The sequence below is a fragment of the Numida meleagris genome, chromosome 5 (genome assembly GCF_002078875.1).
Source record: "Numida meleagris isolate 19003 breed g44 Domestic line chromosome 5, NumMel1.0, whole genome shotgun sequence".
Classification (NCBI taxonomy): Eukaryota; Metazoa; Chordata; class Aves; order Galliformes; family Numididae; genus Numida; species Numida meleagris.
In genome coordinates, this window is record NC_034413.1 from 6,317,067 (window position 1) to 6,340,950 (window position 23,884).

Consider the following 23,884-nt stretch of genomic DNA (forward strand, 5'->3'; position numbering starts at 1 on the left):
AAGAAGGGCAACAAGGCTTGTGAAGGGCTTGGAGAATATGCCCTATGAGGAGCGACTAAAGGAACTGGGGCTGTTTAGTCTGGGGAAGAGGAGGCTGAGGGGAAACCTTATTGCTCTCTTCAAATGCCTGGAAGGTGATTGCAGTGAGAGCGGGGTTGGTCTCTTCTCATTGGTGACAGGTGACAGGACAAGGGGAAATGGCCTCAAGTTGCGCCAGTGGAGGTTTAGGTTGGATATCAGGAAAAACTTCTTTGCAGAAAGGGTTGTTAAGCACTGGAACAGGCTCCCCAAGGAGGTGGTTGAGTCACCATCCCTGAATGTGTTTAAAAATGGTTTGGATGTGGTGCTCGGGGACATGATTTAGCAGTAGGTTGTTAGAGTAGTGTGGTTAGATTGTGGTTGGACTTGATGATCTTGAAAGTCCTTTCCAACCCGAGCAATTCTATGATTCTATACATTCCCTGTTAGGAATCAGATCATGAATTTGTACCAAATTGTAGAAAATCCTAACGTTGCAGATCGTCCTCTTTGCTACAAGGCTGCCATTCCCTTTCCCCTCCAAAACAGCTGAAGCATCTGAAATAGCAGCCGTTGAATTTCTTTTCCTTGTACACAGCTTCTTTCTAGGAGAAATTGGACTGTTCAGTACTCACTTGCTGGATGGGTTCTGCTGCGTTATGATACTAACTTTTGGCATCATTTCAAACCAGGTGGGATACTCATGATTCTATGATTCTGTCGCTGTGCTCACCGGCCACATGCAGCAGCTGTCTGCAGCCTGCCTTCTCCTCCTGCCCCACCATGATGCCCACCCGAGCTGGAGCAGCCCCCCCAGCCCTACACCTCACCCTCCTATGGCACCGCATCCCAGTGCACAGCAGTGGAAGGCGAGGGAGGGGCTTCAAAGGTGCTGGTCGCACAATGGAGTTGGAGTAACAAGCTGCTGACAGATTTATAGGCTTCAGTCCAATTAAAGTGCTGTTTATTGCTTTTAGTAGGGGCCTGTTTGTTTCTAATTTTAGAAGAAGGTTGGGGAAGTGACTGGAATTGTGAGTACGGGACCTGAGATTTTTCACTAGGGCTACTGCTGCTATTAATTGGTAGGTGTTATTGATAATTGTTTAGACTGGGACCTCAATCCACCATGGCAGGGCAGAAATTCAGGACAGCACCCAAACAGCAGTGAAAGGGCTTGGCTTTGCTCCTCCCGCCTTGCTACATCCGCTGATTTTGGTGTGTGTTTGACCAGCCACTTTGTAAAGAGCTCCCGTTGTTCCCCACGCATCTCTTCTGCTCTCTCAAGTTTGTTCATTTTATCTGCTCCTTTTGAAGAGAATAAAAAGTGCCGCAGTGTGAATGATTGTTCCTATCTCTGGGCAGCAGTGATAGGAACCTTGGGCCAATTGCCAGAAGGAAGTGGAGAAATAACACATTTTGCTTGAGAGATGAAATCGGAGCTGGAATCAGGACTCCTGTGTTGTGCCCCTAAATTTGTGCAGTTCTGCTGTGCAGTGGTGGGAAGCCCCTTTGATGTCAGCTTCCCACTGTCCTGAAAAGCTGCAATATAAAGTTATTGTAAAACTTGGTTATTTGTTTGTGCGGTACTTTGAGTGCCGCTGGTGAAAGGCACTGGATAACTGCATGGTTCCTTGTGGTTTGTAAAACATGCGTTGATCACCATTTATTTACCAGAAGGCAATGACAGTGAGTTTTTAACAGAGGCTCGACCCAGACACAGCATGCTTACGTTTCCAGGTCCTGGGGAAGTCTGAGTTCTGAATGTGCATCCAAGGCCAGCATCTTTGCGGAAGGCAGAAGGAAAACCACATCCCAGTATGCCAGTCTTGGGATCAGGAGGTCCCATCCCCTGCAGCTGGGGTTTGACCTGGAATTGGGGCGTCCCATAAGAACTCATCTTGGATGGAGACAGCCACCAGAGCCCAGTGAGCCTCACCTTTCCTTCCTGTGCCCTGAGCCATCTGCAGTAATCCTTTAGCCGTGGGCTGAAGGCATAAGAACTAAGTACCATAAAAAAGATAAAAGGGAGCATGAATCAATTTCTGTGGTAGCTGAGGCTTGAAGTATGCCTAAATATCACTTAGATTGCACACTGTTTGGGCCATGTGCCATCCTTTTAATGCTTATCCGTGTATGGGAGATTTCACTGACAATCTGTTAAAAATCTCTCTCTCTCTTTTGGCTGAATCTAGATTTTTTTTAGCAGAAAACAAAAATATTTGAGCTGAAACTGTTTTTTTTTTCCCCAAAACTGTTTTTTTTTTCTTTTCAAAAACAAGTAAAGTAGGTTTTGGTTTTGTTTTTTTACGTTCAGTAAAAGCAGTACTTTTCTTCTGAAAAACACCCTCAAGGCAGTTATTGCCTATAGCTAATTTTTTTTTTTTTGGCTATGTCTAACATACAGCATCTCCTTAAAAACCTGTCTACCGTAAGCAGGATTGTTACAGAAAAATAGAAGCATATTAGGATGCCAGAAGGGGAGAATATAATCTCACCTTTTTCTTTTATCCTAGCAGAAAGTCTCAGTGGGCTAATAGCCAAGAAGGTCAAAATATTAAAGCACCCTGCACAGACCACACCAGATGGAAAAGATCTGAGCTGGGCAAAATGGTCCTTGCTGAAAGTTGTTGCCTCATTATGTGAAACCTTTCCAGAAGAGTAGAGCACCAGGAAATACTTGCGGTGTCAGTGATATGTATTGCTTCTAGCACTCTGAAATCCTTCCTTCTCAAATGAGGTTTGGTCCTGTGGATCACTAGTAGGAGAATATCTAAAATTAGGCCATTCTGCTGGACTCAGAGCAGCATTCAGTGCTGTGGTGGCTGAGCAAGTGTGGGAATGGAAGCCCTGAGGGGCTTTGACTGGGCAGCAATACCCCACTGTTGCCCTGTGCTTCCTAAGGAGTTTGGACAGATCTAACATCATGGAGCTGCAGAGCACCACCTGGACTTCTGGAAGAGACAAAGTCTCTAGGAACCTCTCACCAGATGCCATGTAAATAGACAGTAGGCAGGAGGAGGGTCATACAGGGGTTTTATAGCTTTAGGAGTCCTTCAGCATTATCAAGCCAACTGCATTACTTCATGGGATGATTGTTCTTGTATTCATGAGAAGAATGTTAACATTCATAAACTTCTTCCTAGTAACTCTTATTAGAGAATGTGATGAAGATACTAAATATGTTGAAGGAGCTTCCAGGCCATCACATGGGCTCTGCTACTGACTCACTCTACAACCTTGGGTAAGTCTCTTAACGTCAAGTACCTCTTGCATCATCTCTGATGAGTTAGTGACTGCAAAAAGACTACGAAAAAGGAGCAAGCAGTGACATTTGTTGGTAATGGGAGCAGATTTTCAGGCCGGTTGATGTGAGTACCCCACAGCCAATAGGTCATTTATAGAATCAGAATCATTTAGGTTGGAAAAGACCTCTAAGACCATCTAGTCCAACCATCCACCCACCACCAATATTGCCCACTAAATCATGTCCCTCGGTACCACATCTACACATCACCTCCGGGGACAGTGACTCCACAGCTTCCCTGGCAGCCTGTTGCAGTGCCCAGTGACTCTTTTGGAGAAGAAGTTTTTCCTAATATCCAACCTGTAGGGAGAATTTGGTAGAATCCTCTCTTCTGAGAACATCATAAATGTAAAAAAAAAAAGCCTATGTGATGCTCATAGTCTAATAATATGGTGGGTTATATTTTACAGACATGTCCCTGACATGGGCTAAGGTCCTAAAACTGAATACCAGAGGCTGCTGTCACACTGAGCGATTGGAGTAATCATATTTTAAGTAAAATCCAGACTTCTTTCAGTACTTATTAATAATGGGACTAGGAACACAAGAGTTCCAGCTCATAGAAAGCAACTTGATACATGCTTCATAGCCTGAGTTTTGATAAACATGATCTCAATATGGCACAAGTCTGCTGATAGGTAATTGTGGGTGTAATCGTGACTACCTGTAAAGCTGTACTGGAATTGCTAAATCACAGCCTGAACCAATGATTGAGCACCTGGTGGAGGGACACAGCCAGCCCTCGGAGCACAGGTGAAAACAGGTTCCATCCCTTCCTAAGCAAGCCTTATTTAAGGGCTGGCTGCCACAAGAGAAGGTTTTCTACCTGGAGATCCCTCCCTTGGGAGTATTCAGCAGACCCTGGTCCTTGGGGTGGGTAAGTAAATCTTTCTTTGACTGGACTGTGACCATTGCCTTTCTTGGGTAGTTTAGAACTGGCTGTCTGCTATTGCCTTTCCCTACAGAAGCTGTGCTGGTCAAAATCAAATGTGGATTAAATACGCCTCTTTCCATCAAATGCTTAGGAGTATTGCTTATGAGTCTCTCCTCAGCCCCTGGGAGGCAGAAATGGAATAAAATCTCTCCTTTAAGGACTCAGTGGGCAGATAAGAAATGTTTTCCTGGGAACCAGTGGCTGACCTGGGCAGGCACAAAGCAGTAAGACCAGCTGCTCCAAGCCTGCCCTATGCTCTGGAGCCCAGAGGCAGGCACTGGGATGGAGCACATGGCAGCTTCTTGAGCCTGGTGTAACAGTGCTGAACCAAACTGGAAACAGGGTGAGTTTTCTGAGTGGAGTGGAAACTGAAGTATTTTCTCCATGTGGAAAAAGCCTTTTTTTTGTGGGCAGGACCAAGGTGCTGGCAAAAGGGGAGGTATGCTGTCTATAGCTAGGCTCAGCAGAGATTAATGAAACCTGATTAAAAAGACTCACAAAAACAAAGTGATTCTATGCCTTGCTTTCCTACCCAGCTGCTATCCATCTTCTCCAACATGCTTAGTCACTCCCTTTTTTATCCATGAAAGAAATACAGCTCTGTGCATCAGCCTGTTGGGTATGCCGTGAGAAAGGAAAGCCATATATACATATTTCTGTTTGCATGTTAAATGCCAAGAAGGTTAGTAAAGATTTCAGAAAAACAAATTGATGTTTGACCTAATAAAACATTGTAAATGGTTTTTCCTTTCTGCTTTGACTTGGTAGAAGAGTGTGTGAAAATCTCAGAGAAGAAATATTTCATTTTTCCTGAAAGGAGGCAGGAAGCTACCAACAAACAGTGCAGGAGCACAATACCCTGATATGCTCTTTAAAAATTATCTCACAAGGGCACAAAAATTTGAGATCTGTACGTTAAGATTAAACTTCAGGAATCACAAACATTCTGGTTGGAACCACTCTCTCTTAAGCAGAATATGGACTAGATGACCTTTAAAGGTCCCTTCCAACTCAAACAGTTCTATGATTCTACGATATTCATGACATGTGGTTTTAGTGGGCAATATTGGTGGTAGGTGGATGGTTGGGCTAGATGATTTTGGAGGTCTTTTCCAACCTTGATGATTCTATGATTCTTGCTGAACTATATCATCTTGTTCCCAGCTCTCACAATTTCCTTGTGCTATGTGTAAGGCTTTTCTTAATGCTCTAGCTGCTGGAAGCATGCAATAAGAAGTAAGTCTCAGATTTTGGTTATTGAAGAACATTTTTAAAAGTAAAAATATCTTGAAAGTATTGTAGAGATGGTAATTGCTCCCCAGCAAGCTATCAGCTCCCAACAAGGGCAGGAAGAGTAGCTCCTAAAGCCTTACCAGAGCCACTGTTCTGATGTCCCCAAGCTCCCAGTGCCCTCTTACCACACTGCTGCCAGTATGTTGTGAGCAGCTCCCAAAATAGGATGTTTGGGGCTCACTGCATGTGGTCCCAGCTCATTGTTAAGAGCCAGGCTTCTGCAAGAGGTGCAAACTGCATTTTATCAGCCTAGTAACTGGGAGGGTCAAAACCTCCCATGCTGCGACTCAGTTGTGAAGGCCCTCAGCACAATCCTGTGGCAAACTGGGGGAAAGATAATAAAATTAAATTTACTATCGAAATAAAAGACAGAAGGCGCAGTGGTTTTACTCACTAAAACCATTCGCTCCTCAACTTACTGGAAGTTATTGTTGTGCTGCCAGCTTGCCATGGAACAGATGGACCAGATGCCATTGGGGTCTTTGGCTGGGCGAGCTGGTGGTTTGTTTTCTATAGGCTCTGGAGATGACATTGAGTGTTGCAGAAGCCTGGGATAAGATAAAGAGGGTGTGAAGTCAAAGGTGTCAATAGTTTTAATCTGTGTAACTGGAAGGGAATTTAGAAGGTTTGGGGCTTTTAGACTTGGGTCTGTGGGAGCTGGGTTTGGAGGGAGTCAGAAAGGAGCAGGGGTAGAAATGACATTAAAAAAAAAAACCAAACAGGTAAAAAGCCCTTTGACTGCAGAAGAGCTGAGCACAAAATTACAAAGCGACGTTTGGGACAAGAGAGCTCTGTTTCCTCTGCCCAGTTAATGAACAAAGGAGGAAAGGAGCCTAGAGTGAAGTAAGGGATCAGAACCCATAAGGGATGCAAGGCTGAGGAGGAAATATCTCAAATGTGAACTTGAAAGACAGCCTCAGGGACTGCATGCACTGGACAGGCTGCATGGCCCAGCTGACAGAGCAACATGGAGCATCCACTGTGCTCGGCTGCTCCATCACAAACACAGGGCCTGGACAGGGATGGCAAGAGAAAATCTGCTTTTTGTGCTCTGCAACAAATGTGTAGACAGACAGCTACTGGGAGGCACTGGAGGGCGGCTGTCAGCTTGGCAGAGGCTGATGTAAATCAGGAGGGCTCTGCTATTAGCGCTGAGCTGGCTTGCAGCAGCTGAGGCTGTAGCTGAGCCACTGAAGTGGTAAATAGCGCTGACAGCAAGTTGTGGCTTCAACAACCTTAAATGAACTCCATGGAGTGCTTGCTTCTGAAGAGAATGTTGTTGAAACCTGGAAATGAGGCTCTCAAAGGTTTAACAGATTGGTCTGTTGTAGAGGGTTTGTTTTGAAACCAGATGCAGAGGAACGCGGCGTCACCACACATGGCAGGGCAGTGACATCCTGCTCCTGTCTGCTGCAATGGGGAGCAACCTCACACAGCCCATGTCAGCACACCAGTGAGCCGAGAGTCACGGTAGGGTGAGGGTGCACAATTTCTTGCAGTGATATGAAGATGATGACAAGCTAAAACCTATCTGTAAACTGAAAATATGTTGGTGGTGTTGTGTTCTTGGAAATAAAACTGGCACACGTTCTGCAGAAATCACAGTGATGGGAACAATTGATCATGACGGGGTTGGATAGAGAAATAGAGCCTTCTCTTGTGGGTTTGAGTGACTTGCAGGCAGCTTCAGTAAATGAGTGGGCAGCGGCAGAAGCCCAGCATAAATAAGAGCAGCTCTAGCAGCTGAGCTTGGACCCATGGATTGAGCTGGAGGCATGGAGCTGGTTGGTCTGTGGAGTCTGGTACAGGATGCGGAAAGGCTGCAGCTAATCCAGAGGATCAGATGTGCACGCCACTCACAGTTGGTGACCAACATAAGTTTTGGGTTAGATTTAGCAAGAGTACACTTGGTAAGACATCTCAGGATCACATCTTTAATGGAGAATTAACCTTTCTGTGGTCTCTGCCTGCTTCAGAACACCAACACTGCAAGCTGGGTCTGCAGGACACCGGCTGCATCTCTCTGCTCCTGAGGTTTGAAGGCAGCCCTCTGGGCTGTGATGAAGTAGATGCAACTGGAGGTGACCACCTGATCCCAAATCTTCTTGGTGAGTGATTACTAAACTCAAAACATCAGCACCATGCAGGCACCAGCTGCTTTTTGCTGTGACATCCCTTGGGATGAGAGATTATGGCACTGAGTTGATCCAGGAAGGCTCATAGACCTCACCAGTTTTCTTCAGCACAAGCTCGGGGTTGATGAAGAACTACAAGTTGTGCATCACGAGGACCCTGCCCTGTTTGTCCTGTCTGCGACACCAGGCACCTCCTGCCATGTGTCTGGGATGGTTGCTTCCTCGTAGAGAGCATGGAACTAGAATCAGCCACAGTTCTCATGTCAGTATGCTCACACTCAGGGTGGAGATGAGGCCTGCAGCCCTGGGCAAGAAGTGGTAGAACTGCGAGATTCCCACTGGAAGAAGCTTACTTGCAGGTGAGTATGGCAAGAGGCTCGGTGACCATGCAGGCTGTGAGCAGCTGGAAGGAGACCAAGAAGAAAGGCAAAAGTGGATTGCCTCCTGGAAGGCTGGGAATGGTGGGCATGTCAAATCGTTTGCTAAGCTCCAGAGTGCCCTGAGTGTTGCAAAAAAAGGCGGAGACAGTTTTGACCCAAAATGTGTGCTAAAATGCAGCTGATACCAACAAGTTTTCAGGTGGTTCTGCTTGAGAGAAGAAAAATTTAGAAGCCAAACTAATCCATAGGACTAAGTTTCTTAGGTAACCTTTAATTTCTTAAAAATAACAGCAGGGAATTGATGAGAAAAGGTTCTTTTGCTAGTCAGATAGAATTAGAAGCAAGTAAATTTTCTGCTGTGCTTGACTCCAGTGGTTCATTCAGTGCCATGGCCTTTGAGAAAGGAATTGAAGAAGAATCAGGCTGCTTAGAATCACAATAGTGTTAATGGACATGTTCCACTATCATTTTAAGGCTCCTCATCATCCCACATTCAATTCTTGGCCAGATCCAGCAAAGGACAGAGGCATCTGCAAGAAGAATTTCAATAGAATTCCAGAGAGTTACAATGGAATTACACAACAGCACAGAAAACAAAATTTGTGAGTTATTACGACTTGTATTTCTGTGGGCTCCAAGAAAACAATCCCAGTGTAAATATCCCCAAAACCCATTGGAGTCCATTCTCAAAAAAAAAAAAGACAAACAGCTCTTCTTAGTGTATTGTTATTTATTCAACAACCATTCAAAAACCAGTGCCATCCAGATATGCTAGCAGTGTGTTTCTTTTACCTGAGAGAGGTTATGTATTGGAGATTTAAGGCAGAGAAGACGCAAGCTATGGGCTGGAGAGAAGGTTACAGACAAGGTTTCATTTAGTCTGCAGTATCTACAGGCAAGGACTGTTGTCTTGCTCTGTTTATGCCATCCACAGCACAATTGAGGCCCTGGGGCTTTCAGGCTTGACTGCAGTACAAATTATAAACACCAATAGCACAATAAGGTCTAAGATATTTTAAGGTTAGTTGTCTGGAGCAAACTATTATGTGTCCATCTTGTGGCAGTGTGAACACAAGCTCTGTACCTAAAATTAGAGTTTTTCTCAGTGCGTTCTAAAAGCTATTTGCTTTGTAACTGCACACTGCAATTGAAGTAACCTGTAGATGATCCCTGTGTGTATTGATACTGTTTTCAGACTGCAGGTATGATTATTGCTGGGGGATCATAAATGTATTTTTTTGCTGCAACTTTATGCTGTGTAAGCACAGAAACATTCCTTTGACTATGAAACTCTGTTTTTGTTTGTTGTATTTTTTTTCCAGAGTTCTTGTTGACATGAATAGTCTTTGTCTTTTGTTTTCCTACATTGCTGGAGGATGGTAGCAAAAACACTAATGGATGTGGATCAGCAACATCACTCAGACTGGGAGAAGAGGAAGAATATTCTGTCCTTCACCATCAGAGCCTAATACCAACTTACTGGCCAATCCATGGCACTCATTGCTGTCAGCAGATGTGGAGTCTCCAGTGGCAAATAAGCCACTAATGGTACAAAGTCTTTCCCAGTGTGGTGTAACACTTGACGAACGCAGGCCAAAAAAAGAAATCAACTCATGCATATTACCATATCAGATCAGGCTGAAGAGTTTTGCCTTTCTGTCATCTAGCAAAGACTGTGTATGGAGGACTATTTTGTGCATGCGTTACACAGAAAAGTATTTTGATATCACTGTAGGTGAGTACTACAGTTAAACCATTTTTGGCTACATTAACAGAGTAAGAAACCAGAAGAAAGATCATGGAGGTCAGGTAAGAAGTGTTGTGAGCCTTCAAATGCAGAGGTCATGCATACAACGAAAACAAGAAAGCAAAACTGTAATGCTAGCTGCAAGCTGCATGGATAATCGACACCAAAACGTGACTCCTTTTAATCAGGGGTTATTTTAAACAGACTTGGGGAGGGGATGTTAAAAAAAATTGTAAATTTGCTTAGCGGGAAGTTGAAATCCATGGCTGATAGCAGGCTTCCAGGAAAGAAGTAGGTTGCAGTAAGGGTTGTGTTCAGCAACAAGTTCACAGCAGCTAGATCACCAGTGAGATAGAAGTCACATTAAGGTAATTCTTGTGGATTAATCTCTTTTATATGCTCTAAGTAGAATGAGGATATTGAGGTGCCCTATCTGGAGGATTCTCTCAATGACACAGCACTCATGAATGAAAGCTCCCTGATCACAGCATCTGGCTTAAACCAAAAACTACCCTAGAGCTACAAAGATGGAAAAGTGGCTATTTTGCAGAACTTGAATGGTTCCCCCAAAAAAGTATTTAGGCAAACTGTTCTTTTACATTAAACCATCCTCAGCCAAGGTGAGGTGGGTTATTGTCATAGCAGTATCTGTGTATGTGAGCATATATATACACTTAAGAGTTTTTGACAGCTTCAAGTTGCCTCCCACGGTCTCAGCCCATCCTTCACAGCAGGCAGGCTGCTGGGTGAGCCATTGGGCTGCGGTGTTTGGTCACTCTCTGTCTTTCCCTGCTTGCTGTGGATGCTGTCAGTTGGCACGTGGAGGCTCTGATGAATGAGTGCTGTGGAGCAGACAGGATGGAAACAGAGATGTTCTTGCCATTCGGTCAGATCCTCATGAGCAGTGTTTTGGCACCAATGGGCTGAGACATACCCACTTCTGAAGAGCTGTTCTTTCTTTCATTGATGTGACCCTGTGTGACAGCTCCCTCTCCTGAGATTTCCTCTGACTTGATTTATGGAGTCTGAATTCCAGCTGCATGTTACTTGGGGCACAGACCGACGTGATGCTCCATGTGAGGTGCCCAGACAAAAGCAACAGCTTTAAAATGTCATCCAGCAGCCCCAAAAAGACTTGTCAGAGCTGGAGGAGAGAGATCCATCACTTGCAGGTGAGGGGAACTGAGGAATTGCAGGAATTGTGCTGTAGGAAAATCTTCAGCTAAACTGCTTTTTCCCATGTACGATAGCCTATGCTGAGCCTATTCAAGGAGTCTTTGGGAAAATACCTAAGAGGATTTTTCCTTTCAGATTAAGTGATTTCTGGATGATTTTAACCCACAGCACATCAGCAGGGGGTGAGTTTAGCTGCACTTTGCCTGCACCAGAGAAAGAGAGGCTCACTCTTTTGAAAGTCATCCACTAAATTAATGAAGACATGAATGTACATTAGGCTGAACCTATTTAGCTTATTAAAGGCTCTTCTCTCAGATCATTTCCTTCTGTGTGTCTCTTCACATTGCAGGCTCTTCTGTTTGTAATTTCCAAAGTTAGGGGAAAAAAAAGATTGTATCTTTCTAAGGGGTTACCCTCAGCTTTCAGCAGTCAGAAACTGTATGTGCAAGAGTCAGCCTGAAATCCCATAGGAAGATGAAAGACCTCGCAGTGCTCAGTGAATGCAGTAATGATGACTGTTACTCTTCTACTCAAATATAATATGAGGTGAGTGTCACGATTAACAAGGAGTAAGAACCTAAATGCAATGTCAATTTATATTTTGTTGTGTTGAATGAATTGCTGAGATCTTCATGCTCTAAAACTTTGGCTAGGATCATTTTACTCTCCTGAGGAAAATAAAATGTTTGGTCAATGCCAGTTCCTTTGACTCCCATTGTTTTTGCAGGCTTTGGGAACACATCCTTATTTTTGCTTTATTCTTAATTCTCTTTTTCACCCTTATATCTAATGAATAGAGTGATGCAAGCAATCTGCAAAGCAATGCTGAAGGGGTGCTGCACTGAAGGAAAAGAAGGAAGCTACGAAAAACACAGGAAACTCATTTTTCTGGGACAAAATGGAAAAATATTCTAGAAGAATGTTGTCCTCATGATCTGAATGCTCATTTGAGTGATCAGGATATGGGAAGCTGAGGGGTGGGCAGGTAGCACAAGCAATGCGTGCTCTTTTTCTCTACCCAATTGTAGTATTCAGCTTTTCTGCTGTTATGGGGCTGACACTCCCAAATAGTTTCATCAAGATTTTGTGCTGCCCAGACCTACCCTCCTGGTCAGAAAGACAACAGCTCCAGCACTGCGGAGCCCAGAACTCCATTTAAAAATGTCATCGTGATACAAAGGTTATGAATTTGCAGATAGTCCAGACATTAAGTGCCTTCCAAACATTCCCAATGATGTGATGAGGAATTATGACGTTCTTTTGCATACCTTCAGCACCTGCTGTACATTTGTTGAGACTAATTAAAAAAGAGCCACACTGAGCTCTCCAGTCCTATAAATGACAGCAGGTGTTGAACAGCCTCGCTAGCACCCTGACTACTAGCAGCATGGAGAAGCAGGAGCCTTCCTAACCCCACACCCAGCTCCTCTCCTGCAGCAGCCCATGTGGGAACAGGAGAGCCAGGAGCTGGGCTCCTATTGCAGAGCTTGCTCCACAGCTGTGGAGGAAGGGCTTTGCCTGCTTTGGATGTCTTCCACAGCACTTCCTGTTTAGGGACCTTGCTTTGATAACTTTTTACTTGTTTTTCCTTCCTTTTTTTTTCTCTGATTTTCCCTAGCTATGCTTCTGTCAAATCCCTGTTTTCATACGAAGGTTTGCATCAAATTGAGGGAAAGAGCTAAGGTAATCTGTTTGTAATAAAATACTTTTCCTTTGCTTTAGTGAACTTAGTGCTTCCCTGTAAAAACAAACTTTAATTATTCAGGTGTGACTAGTCACCATATTAAATCACCAAACTACCTCCTCAGCGTAATAATACATTTCTTTACAATTTCATTTTGGAATCATTCTTCTTTTGCTGACGTTTAATTTTGCACAGGAGAAACATTATCATAAAAAAGCCCAGGTGCAAAAATATTATGTTTTTAGTAATGATGTACTGTCCATTACTATTAAAAACTAGAAAAACTATCAATGCTGCTCCATATTAACTGGAGTTACTTAACCAATTCCTCTTAAATGTTTAAGCTAAGAGTTCTGTTGCAGCACAGATGCCTGTGTGCCTCTTCTACACCTGGCCATTTGCTGATGTACTTTCATATGTGAGACTTCAAACTATCTCACAGGGAAGTATTTTTTAACATTTCTGCTCAAAATTGCAAACACAAAGGTTCTTCAGCAGTGAAGAGCAAGAGGAAGGGCAAGAATGAGTTGCATGTTTAGTGAATGCCATTTTGACAGATTTGTATCCATAGTTTTTGGGTGATGTTTCAGCCTCCTCAGGCTCTTCTAACAGGAGCAATTACAACTGCAGTAGCTTGCAGCTCTTCTGTTTTTATTTGTTGTGGTAGTGACTCTTTATAACAGAACTAGAAGGACCTTGAGTCTAACACAATCCTGCATCAAGACATGCTAGAATTAATCTCTCCAACCTTTGATATGGCAGTTCACCAACCAAGTAACCAGTAGCTAACTGGCTAGGGACCTTCTTTCACTCATGAAGAGACATAATTTCCAGGGAATGGAACTCTGAGAAACTCCAGTGAATGATTTGTATCATTCTGATACAGGTTTTTAATAGAGTAGAAAACATCTGCAATAAGGCTGCAGTGGCACCACTGTGCTGCCATGCAACTGGAGCTTCATTCCTCAGGCAGAGATGTTGGAGGAAAGGAGAAAGAGCTGCTGAGTTTTCCTTCCTTTGCCATCTGTCCAGAACTCCGTGGCCTGCAGGTTTCTTTCTTTCGTCCCTTTTCTGCTGGCTTTTTGGCACATCTAGATCTCTGAGATTTCTCTTTATGTAAATATTGCCCTTATTTTTTCTCCTTGATTTCTCTCAGAAAGTCTCTGCACGTTGTTATCTGCAGCTCCAATCTCTGTTTGCTGCTCTTTTTCTTGAGCTGCAAGTGGTTTGCACGGTGGTTTCTCCTGCCATGTTTTTATCAGCCATCCTCCAGTAACAATCCTGCATTCACCCTGTTTTGCCCAAGGTTCTGTTCACCTTCTCTATCTGCTCTGGTCCTCATGTTTTAAGGATGTTGGATTATAATTGCAAGGTTTGGGCCTTTTTCAAATGGTTGGTTTTTTATCTTATTGAGTGTAAGTTTCTCTTTTCTTCCTGCATTGGACTGTTCATTTTGAAAAGTCTTTTAATCAAATGAAAGGAATTAAAAATGAGGAGGGAAAACCCAAGAATTTAAATTCCAGTCTTTTTTTCTACCACAAAGAACCAAGAATTCTTTCTATTTAAGACAGTCACAGATTTTATCATTGTGACTGGTTTCTATTAAATTTGTAAGTAGAAAGACATTTAGCAAAGTTGAAAGCTGTCTCTTATGTGATGACAGACTTTGCCTGTTTTAGTATTTTTACTGGTTAACTACCAAATCCTGAGTCTACTGCTGTCTACGGCCAACATTTCGTGTTCACTAAAAGAAACGTGACTTAGAAATATATCTTCCATACTAAGCTTTTGAAAACATACAGTTTTCCGAGTTATAGAAACAGCAGCTTTAACATGCGAAAAGAATTGTTACAGCAAGGCCTTCTTGAGAGAAAGAAGCAGCAGAAAAATGGCACGAAGGGTCAGGAAGAGAGCATGATATGTAGTCAGCTGCCTTGTCTATGCACAAGACAGCCTCATTACTACTCGTATACAGCTAAAGCAGGATGCACTGGTTATATAGATTGACAAACTGGTTAAACAAACAATAGTGCCATGTTGGGATGCAGTAACGCCAAGAGGCATTTTGCTTCTGGAAGTCAGGGCTCAGTTGATGCCTGCTGAAACCCTATAGTCTTGGCCAACGGTGTGGTACCATAGCCTATTTAGTATTCTACCAAAGAAGTCTCAGCTGGACTTTCCCATTTCAATTCACACAAGTCGGGTCTGGGTAGATGACTGAGGGGAGAGAAAAGCTGGCAGGCACTAAGCACATCTTCAGGCTGCTGCCCATCATCTTGGTCTGCCCTTGAGCTTCTGGGTTGAGGACTCTGAGAGGGCTTGGTCAAACTGAATGTTTTCCAACCCCTCCTGCTCTGCAAGACTGCAATTTCGGCTTTAAATCTTCACCCTTGCTTCAGCTCAAACACAACTCTTGCTAATTTCACTCTTAGTTTACTACCAGAGAAAGCCTTCCCTATCTAATTATTAGAAACAGAGAATCCATAATATATTCAAAACTGCGAAAACTTAATCCTGGTTAATTTTTTACTCTCTGAGAAAAGTCATTATGACTGATCTTTCAATCAAGTACGCGCATTTCGTTTATTTTTAACATTCCTTTCATTATGTTATGAGCTTCTTTAGGATAATGAAATAATTGCTTGTCTCTTTGATTGATCTTTGTTTTGAAAGGAAACTTTAATAGTGTTATTTCCAGAGCAGGCTTACAGTATAATACAATTAAAGGAATACATGACACTAAAACACTTTAAAGCACATGTTCTAATAATTAGACCTACAATCCTCGTCAGGCAGAGGACTGTGTGGGGAGGAGTTCTTGTTATAATTTATGAGGAAGGAATTCATGTTATTCTGCTTAATAAAGCAAATAAAAAATATTACTAATGCCATTTATTAATAGCTGTAGCAATCTGTGAACAAGCTCTTTCTCAAGTCTTCTCTGGAAAGACATCCACATGCTATAGAGAATCCCAAAGTCTGGCATTTTACTTTTTAACACTAAAACATGCCAAAAGTATGGTAACTTTGGATCTAAATTCATCCTGTGTGAAAGATTTTGAGGTTCCTCAGATCTGGAAATGTACGTTCCTCCTGGATCTTCTTTTGCTGAAGACCCCTTCCAGCTGTTCCCTGACCTCCCGGTAGCCCAGGTTCCCCATCAGCAGAACCAGAACCTGCTCAAGAGCACGGCTTCCTCTGCACTGCCTGAGCGCAAACTGGAAGCTGACAAACAGCACAGGTTCCCAGGAAAATTCTGGAAGGCTCCAAAAGTAATACCTCCTATTTTATTATGTTGGCCCATGATATCAGAGGTGGATGCTGGTGGTGTAGCAGTAGAGGTAGAACCTTCCCATCAATATTCCATTACATTTTGTTGCCTTGTGATGGCAGCAGAGGGGCAGTCTAACACAATGACTTCTGACATGGAAGTGTGGATAAAGCAAAGGTATGTAATTGAATTCCACCATGTGGAGAAAATGGCACCCACTGACATTCATCAACACTTGGGGGACGTTTATGGAGAATGAACAATGGATGTCAGCACGGTGAGGGGTGGGTGATGTGCTTGAGCAGCGGCTGAAATACAACAGCCGATCACATAAGAGATACAAGGTTTGCCTGAAGCTTCGAAACAAATTCACGTTTAGAGGAGCAATTAAACATCTTTAAAATCATTCAAGTTTTAATAATACTCAGTGCTCATCTCTTGCTCTTAAAAATGAATTGCATTTGCATCCTTGGTAAACCAGATGCTTCTGTGTTGTAGCAATAATCACTGTTTGAAGCTTTTATTCAGCCAAGAAATGGAAAGAAGCCTTAGAGCAAAGAATAGCATATGCCTCACTAGCATTTCAAGGGGACGTAGTAGAGAGGAGTGATTTAACAAGCTCCAGGCTCTCAGAAGTAAGAATTCTAGATTACACAACTCTGTGATATCACACAATGGAGGAAACTTTGATATAATTGGGTATCTCTGAAGAGTGGATACGCAAGCACACAAATTCGAAGGGGGAAAAAAGGAACAACAGAAAATCAGAACCTTGATGCACATTTTCAGCTTGAGCCTTTAGGACACTAAGATGAGGGCAAGGCAAAAGCGTTGGGATCAATAACTTTCCAAGATGTAACTTCTTTCCTATCTTCTTTAATCTGAATTCTCAGCGACAAGACTGAGATTCCAGATAATCAAATTATTCAGTTTGTTTTGGTTTATTGTTTGTTCAGTTGCAGTTGCACTCAATTTAAATAACTGGGCTTTGGCAAAGAAGAGTGGAATATTTTCATTTCTTTGAATCCTGAACCCAGTAATTTTTCCTCATTTAAGATCAGTGAGATCACTTAGAGGCTCGTCAGCTTGGTTGGACTCTGCTGAGAACGTAGCCTGCCTTCAGACATGGAGGAAGGGAGAAGCAGTGGGGTGCTTGGGATGCTCTGTGTGGAAGGAAAGGCATTGTGGTGGCTCTTTCCAGGTGCTGAGTTTGTTTCCCAAGGAACCAAGCCGGATTACCCAATAGCTACTACACAGCACAATCATTCATTTTTAATTCCGTGTGATCCCAGCATTGTTATATTGTGTATAGCCCAATCCTCAGATGGGATACAATCATTGTGTAACTCATTTTTATATCAGATGAGGATTCACTAGAGATAAGACTCTTTAGCATCCACCCGTGCATGGTACTAACAGTAAGAAACCTCAGTTTCACAATGTCTTACAGCGTGGTGCAGCAACTTGAGAGGAAGAGTAAGGAACCTAAGTGAACGGAGGAGATCTAGGTAATACTCTGAACAGTTCCAAGCTGGAATTATGGCTTTTAACATTTCTATTCTTGAGGGGTTGGGCAGCTGGCTGAAGCAGGCCAGGATTACTTCCAAATTGTGAACAGGATCTTCTATTCCTATCAGAGGAGTCAAGGCTACAAGGCACGCCTAAGAAGCAGCTCAAGCCTGGGACTATCTGGACTTCTGAGTTCATGATGGAAAAGAGTATTGTCCTTGTTTTTCAGGATGCTTGTAAGCCTACGTTAGTAAACACAGATGATGGCAATTAAGGCTTTGGGAGAATCTTGGCACGTTGGAACTGACCGCCTTTCTGATTGCGAACTGAGATAGTGGGAGAACCCTTTATCCCCTGGTTGAACAAGAACATCTTGAATCTGTTTATGTGTGTATGAAAAAAATTAATTAAACCTCTACGGGCTGGATTCCTCAAGGATGATAAATACTCAGCTGGCTTTAGGATCCTGCACAAAAGTATGAGTTAACCTGGTGAGCTTTTGGATTTCAGATAAAATTGAGGGGCAAGGCTATGAGGCACACACAATGAAATGTCACCACTAGGAGAGGTCACATCTTTTCCATGCACAGAGCTGGCGCTGAGAAAGTGCTTTTTTTTTTCACCCAGTTGGGTGCGTTTTGCTTTGTGTTACTAATAAACTTAACAAATGTTACCCCCCTCTTGCACTGATTTGATGTCCCAGCAGTCACCCATCTACATTCCCTGGAGAGCAGGAGCAGAGGAAGGACCCACAGCTCAAGGGAGACATGAAGCTTCTCAAGCCTCAAGATACTTAAATGGTTCATGTTTTCTCTCTCATCCCACCATTCTCTATACAGCAAGATGCTGAGGATAGTTACCTCCCAGGGGCTGGATTCAAATGCCTTTCCCCAGAGAGAACTGAACCTGCATCTCCCACATCTTGGCTGAGTGCCTTAAATACTTGGTAAAGGATCTGGATATCCTCTTCAGTGCTGTAACGCTAAGCCAAAAATAGTTTTCAGCTGCAACTACATGACTAATTTGACCCGAGACTACTTTTGTGGGGCAAATATTTTATTCACAGAAGAATACTTGCACTCCCCTATGAAGAAGATAGAAGGGAGAAAGCTGTGCTACAGGAAATGAGCCATGAGATCTCATAGACAATGTTAGGACTTGACACTAATATACAGCACCTTTTCCCAAGCTGCAGTTTGAAAAACCCAGAGTTCTCCTCCCCATCTCCTCTCGCATATAGATATGTGACTACTTAGATGCTGTTTTCCAGGACATCTCAAAGTCACTGCCATACTTTCACAAAATCAAAGTGAGATAATAATTACATACATTTTATAGCTGCAAACCCAGACAGACAGTGCAGGTAGGTGTCTGAAATACACAATGCCCTTCCAAAAAAAAAAACAAACCCAAAACATGCAAATTCTTTAGCTTCCTACTCCTGCGTATCACAACAACAGCTTATAGGAGGCGTGGGGGTTGGGAAAGAGGAACAGAGCTTAAACTACTACTTTGGAATACCAATTTCTCAGTTTGTTTCTGCTACATAAATGCATTAATAGCTTCACACCATTAGTGAGAAGTCTGCAAAACACTTTCTTCTGTGCAGCTTCAATGGGTAGAAGTACTGGCTCTAGGTTTTAAAAGGCATTTCAAGTTAGGCTCCTAGGATCACATTTAGACATAAATAAATAATCCAATTTTCACATTTGCTATTCAGCAGCTTCTCATAGCATATGTGGTTGCAGCTGCGGGACCAACATTTTTGTAAGCCAGGATACTTACTCAGGGACTTGAATGCAGGCTTGAGACGAGGATTTGCAAAGGGAGCTAGGTGCCTAGTTTCTATTGAGAAAAGATTTATGAGTTTCACGAGCATAACTTTTAGGTGTCCATTAGGAAAATCTCAGCTTTTCTGTAAATGCCTCTGAATTCCTTAGATTTCATTCATTTGGCAGCCAGGCACCTAGCTCTTCTGTATGATCTGAAAGAAATGTGCAGAGTTCTGTATGACTTCTGTAGTCTTTCTCTGGAAAATAAATAAACCATTCAAATGGAAATACTCAAATAGCTGGGCACATATCCAGATACAGTATGGCCAGCTTAGTGGCAGAAAGTTACGGCACATATCCTGTATTGTCAAGGACACTGAATGTTTTGGCTGCCCTAATAGAAAAACAATAATTCAATCATGTATTATAAAGGAATTTCCTGGAGAAGTTTGGCTTTGCTTGATCACCCCATTAGATTTGTTCTTCGTGTGGAAGAACAGCACATTAAATTCATTACATACATTAGACCAGCTATGTTTGTTTCTAGATGGGTTTCCGTAAAGTGGTTGAAATGCCTAAAAAAAGACATTTTGAAGATGCCTTTTTGCATAATAATGACAGCACAGTCTTGCACTGCTGTATGCTCAATAATTGTTTCTCACAGTGGAGGGGCACATTTAACACAGCTAGCTCTAAGTATTTTATAAATCAACAATAACAGACCCACGGGGCTAGGATCATTGTTTTATTTTGCTGGCAGGGGCCCGCAACATGTCGGATGTTACGCAAAGACGGGAGAGGACGTGTGAGGAGATAGTTATGCTAATAGACACTATTTCCCCCATCCTTCTCTCCTCCCTAGAGTAACTGTCGTAACATTACACAAGTTGATGTGTCCTCAACAGTTCCAAATTACCTACACGTGTTGGATCTGGCACATTAAATAAATACCCAATTAAGCACAAAAGCTAAAACCCCTTTCCTTAAATGTTCTTAAAGACTAGAATCTCACCTGTTTGTAAAGACTCTCTCATGCTGCTGGACTGTCTTCCCACAGTAAGCCCATAGCTGTCAGCAAGCTCTCAGAGTTCACAGGGGACAGTTTAACTTCTCAGGGTCTTTCAGATGTTCCCAGTCCCCCTCATCTTATGAATGTGCCATGTGCCCTGCTGCTCCTCTCTGCCCTGTAGATCTGTGCCGATGTGGCTGGTTGGCCAATGGACCAATGGTCACTTCATGATGGAGTTCCAGGCCCGAAAGAAAACTTTATCTGCAGATGCTCACTTCACAAAGCACCGTCCCTTCCTTTCTCATCCCTACAGCCAGCCCCAAGTTCACCCTACAACATGCCCTGTGCCACTCATCTCCCTCCAGGGATGCCCATGCGCAGCAGGCATGTGACACATAGAACCATAGAATCATTCAGATTGAAAAAGACCTCTAATATCACCTAACCTTAACCTTTCCCTATGACAGCCACTGACCATGGCTCTCAATGCCACATCTCCATGTTTCTCAAACACCTCCAGAGGCAGACTCCACTACCTCCCTAGGCAGCCGGCTCCATGAGTCCCATGAGGCAGCTTCTCCATAACAGAACCAGGGCTCAGTGTTATTCCTTCCTCACCACATGCATTTCAACCATCCTGCACCCCTATAGCCAGGAATTTTTAAGTAGAAGCCGCTCATGTGATTTTTTCAGTTCCTTCCCATTTCATGCACAGTCAGCATGGTGACAAGCTGGCAACAGCTCAGCCAGGCTTAGGGAACATCTCCCATGGAAATTCCTGATTATTGATTTGTTTGCATGGCCAAGTGTGTAATGAAAATGCTAAGTCAGGGCTTGAAACAGTGATTGAGCACCTGGTGGGAAGGCAGGGCCAACCCAGGGGAGCTCAGGTGCATGCAATGCACTGAGTGACTGGAAGGGGTGGAGCCAGGATCCACTCCTTCCCAGACCTCATTAAGGATTAGCAGTGGAAACGAGGGTATCTTGTTAGAGATCCCTGCCTACCTGAGGTCTTCTGAAGGTAAGTAGATTTTCTTCCTTTGTTTCTGTATTTGGGTTTGTTCTCATTTGCTGCAGCCTAGGGTTGTGCCACCCTGTTATTATTGTTGTACTTTCCATCACGCTGTAGCATTCCACCAAGTGGCGCTCCTTTAACTCTCTGTCCCCAAAGAAGGCAGAACTGTCTCTCCAGAGTGCCGTGGTTTATTGGTTTATGGTGGGAGGTTGAAGTTGTTGTCCTGGTGCACAGCACCTGCTTGGGTGAGAGCACTGCACACTGCAGATGTGCAACACAGGGCAGGTGTGTTTTTTCAGTGGAAAAAAAAAGTTATCCTTGAACTGAAGTTGTATAAAACTGCATGGAGATTAGGCTTCAAAAGTACTCGTCACTGTAGTTACACTGGAAACATAGCTAAAGTACTTCTTGGTGATATTTTCTGCTTTTGCCTGTACATGTAGATGGGCCCAAACCAGAGAAGGACGCAGCTGTGATTGAGGAATATCATGGCAGTGCCCTGCTCAGCTGGATGGGGCTGGGTGCTGGGGGGCGCAAGTCCACCTGTCCTGCTGTTCCATCAGCAGAACCAGAAAGGCTGCAGCTTAGTGGCAGGAGTCTTAACGGTGCAGATTTGGCTATCCATCAGTTACACAGCTCCCACTCACGCACTGACTGACTGCAAGCTGTCAGTTCGGCTGCACTTCGAGCTGAGAAAGGCTTACTGTTCTTGGATCTGTCACAAAAACGCTTCAAGTTGTCACAACGCTCCTGTCTGAGAAGAGGCGGAGGCTCCATCCAACATTTCAGCAGTGCCAATGCAAACAGCTCCTTAACGACCTACCCTGATGCTTCCCTAATGGCACCCCTGGACCCCGCTTTGCGCTCCAGAGCACATATGCTATCACATATTTCAGAAATATCTACACTTCATACATACGCAAACATACCTACTTTGCATTCATACGTGTAATACAGTATCACTTTCCTCAGTCTACAAGGTCCGTAACTTCACTGGTGCACGTGTATGTCTTCTATACTTAGAAACTATATCTATCCAGTGTGTGTGCCAGTGCTTTTCAGGAAGGAATCTGAGTTGGGTAACGACTGGAAGCCAAGCCGGGAGCTGTGAGATACGCCTGGAAAGCACTGCTGTGCACATGGAGATGTGTGCGATGCTCCAGGCTGCTGAGGGGCAGCTCTGCAGCTCTCCTGTACACTGGCAGCTTATAGGGAACGTCCCTTGGGCGTTCCTTTGCACGCCCTGGTGTGGTTTAGTTGTAGTTTAATGTAATGTGTGCTTGGACAGCCTCAGGAGGATTAGGAAATGTTAAAACATGCATATTCATAATATTCACATATCTACGTGTATATCTATATATGTATATAGGGTAAACTTCTCATCTATCAGTTCCAAATTGCTAGAACCTTAAGGCTGGGAATATCACAGTTATTGAAAGCTCAGAAACAAGAGAGGTTCTATTTATAACACATTGCTGTTCGGTCTCCTGCAGTGCTGCATCCCGTCTCCTGCTCTCAGAGCCCTCGGCCCTTTGTTCTAGCGCTGATGGAAACAGTTTCATACAATTTCAGATGTCCCACTGGGACGGTTCATTGTAGTTGTTACATTAATCACTCCTTCTTTGGAACTTGTAATGTCTCTAACTCTAGGTCCATGATGCTAGTCATCCTCCAGCTGTACATCCGTACATTCCTAATTTTCTTCCCCTTTCTTCTGCCAGAATCTTCTTTTTACCATCATTTATGACACCCAAAGCAAAAATGAGGAACTAAAGATATCAACCAGATATTCCCTTATGAATTCTTTCTGTATAGCAGTTACTTACTCTGTTTACAAAAGAAATGGAGAGAACCTGATTTAAAAAAAAAAAAAGTGAAACTGCTATTAAGTACACTGTCAAATCTAGGTAACAAATTGTTGCTCTTGCTACGAGGGAGCTCAGTATGTTTTCCTACTTTGTACCTTTTCCAACCTTTTTCTCCTCCATAACTAGTAATGCATTGCTGGAGAGCACGGCCTCTGTGTAAAGCTCCATAGACATACCGAGATTGTAGACCACATTCTGATTTCCCGTATGTTACAGAAATACAGTATCATGCCAATTACTTCAGGGGGAATGACTCTGGGTTTATACCACTGTATCTGAGATCATAATTTGACTCCCTGTGAGTAATTGAGGTCATGTGTCTTCCTTTTTAACTTCACCATTGCTATGCCTACGCCTCCTGCTGCAGGGTGAGCAGCTTGAACCATCCCAGATGACTGAGTCACGAGCATTTTTTCTAGATGAATACATGAGGGTTTATAGGAGAGCAAGTAATTGCTCTTCATGTGTGCCTGGGATATTATTTCATTAAGCAAACTACTCCCTGCTCGTGCAGAAGCCCTAAGATCAAGCAGCTGCTCGTGCCAAATTAAGTTTTCCTTGGGGTTAGAATGCAAAGTCAAAACTCTTGGGTCCTTTTTCATTAATAGTCTCAATTTCTGACTTTGGACAAAGTCCCCAGGATTGCTGTACATCAGTTACTGGCCTACTCAGTGGAGCTCAATCTCCCTTTGTGAGGGAATGGAGATGTGAAAGTCCAGCATGTAGGGCCAAGCTTTGACCTTGGCTTGTTGACTGCTTGGCTCTGTGA

General features: G+C 43.4%; 1 long non-coding RNA gene across 1 annotated transcript in view; it reads left to right on the forward strand.

Moving 5' to 3' along the window:
• The window catches only part of LOC110400073, a 42,731-nt gene continuing 19,088 nt past the window's right edge, over positions 242–23,884 (forward strand). The window contains exons 1-2 of the long non-coding RNA XR_002439598.1: positions 242–11,533; positions 11,785–21,253. This is a non-coding gene — a long non-coding RNA (uncharacterized LOC110400073). The remainder of the gene's footprint in view (positions 11,534–11,784; positions 21,254–23,884) is intronic.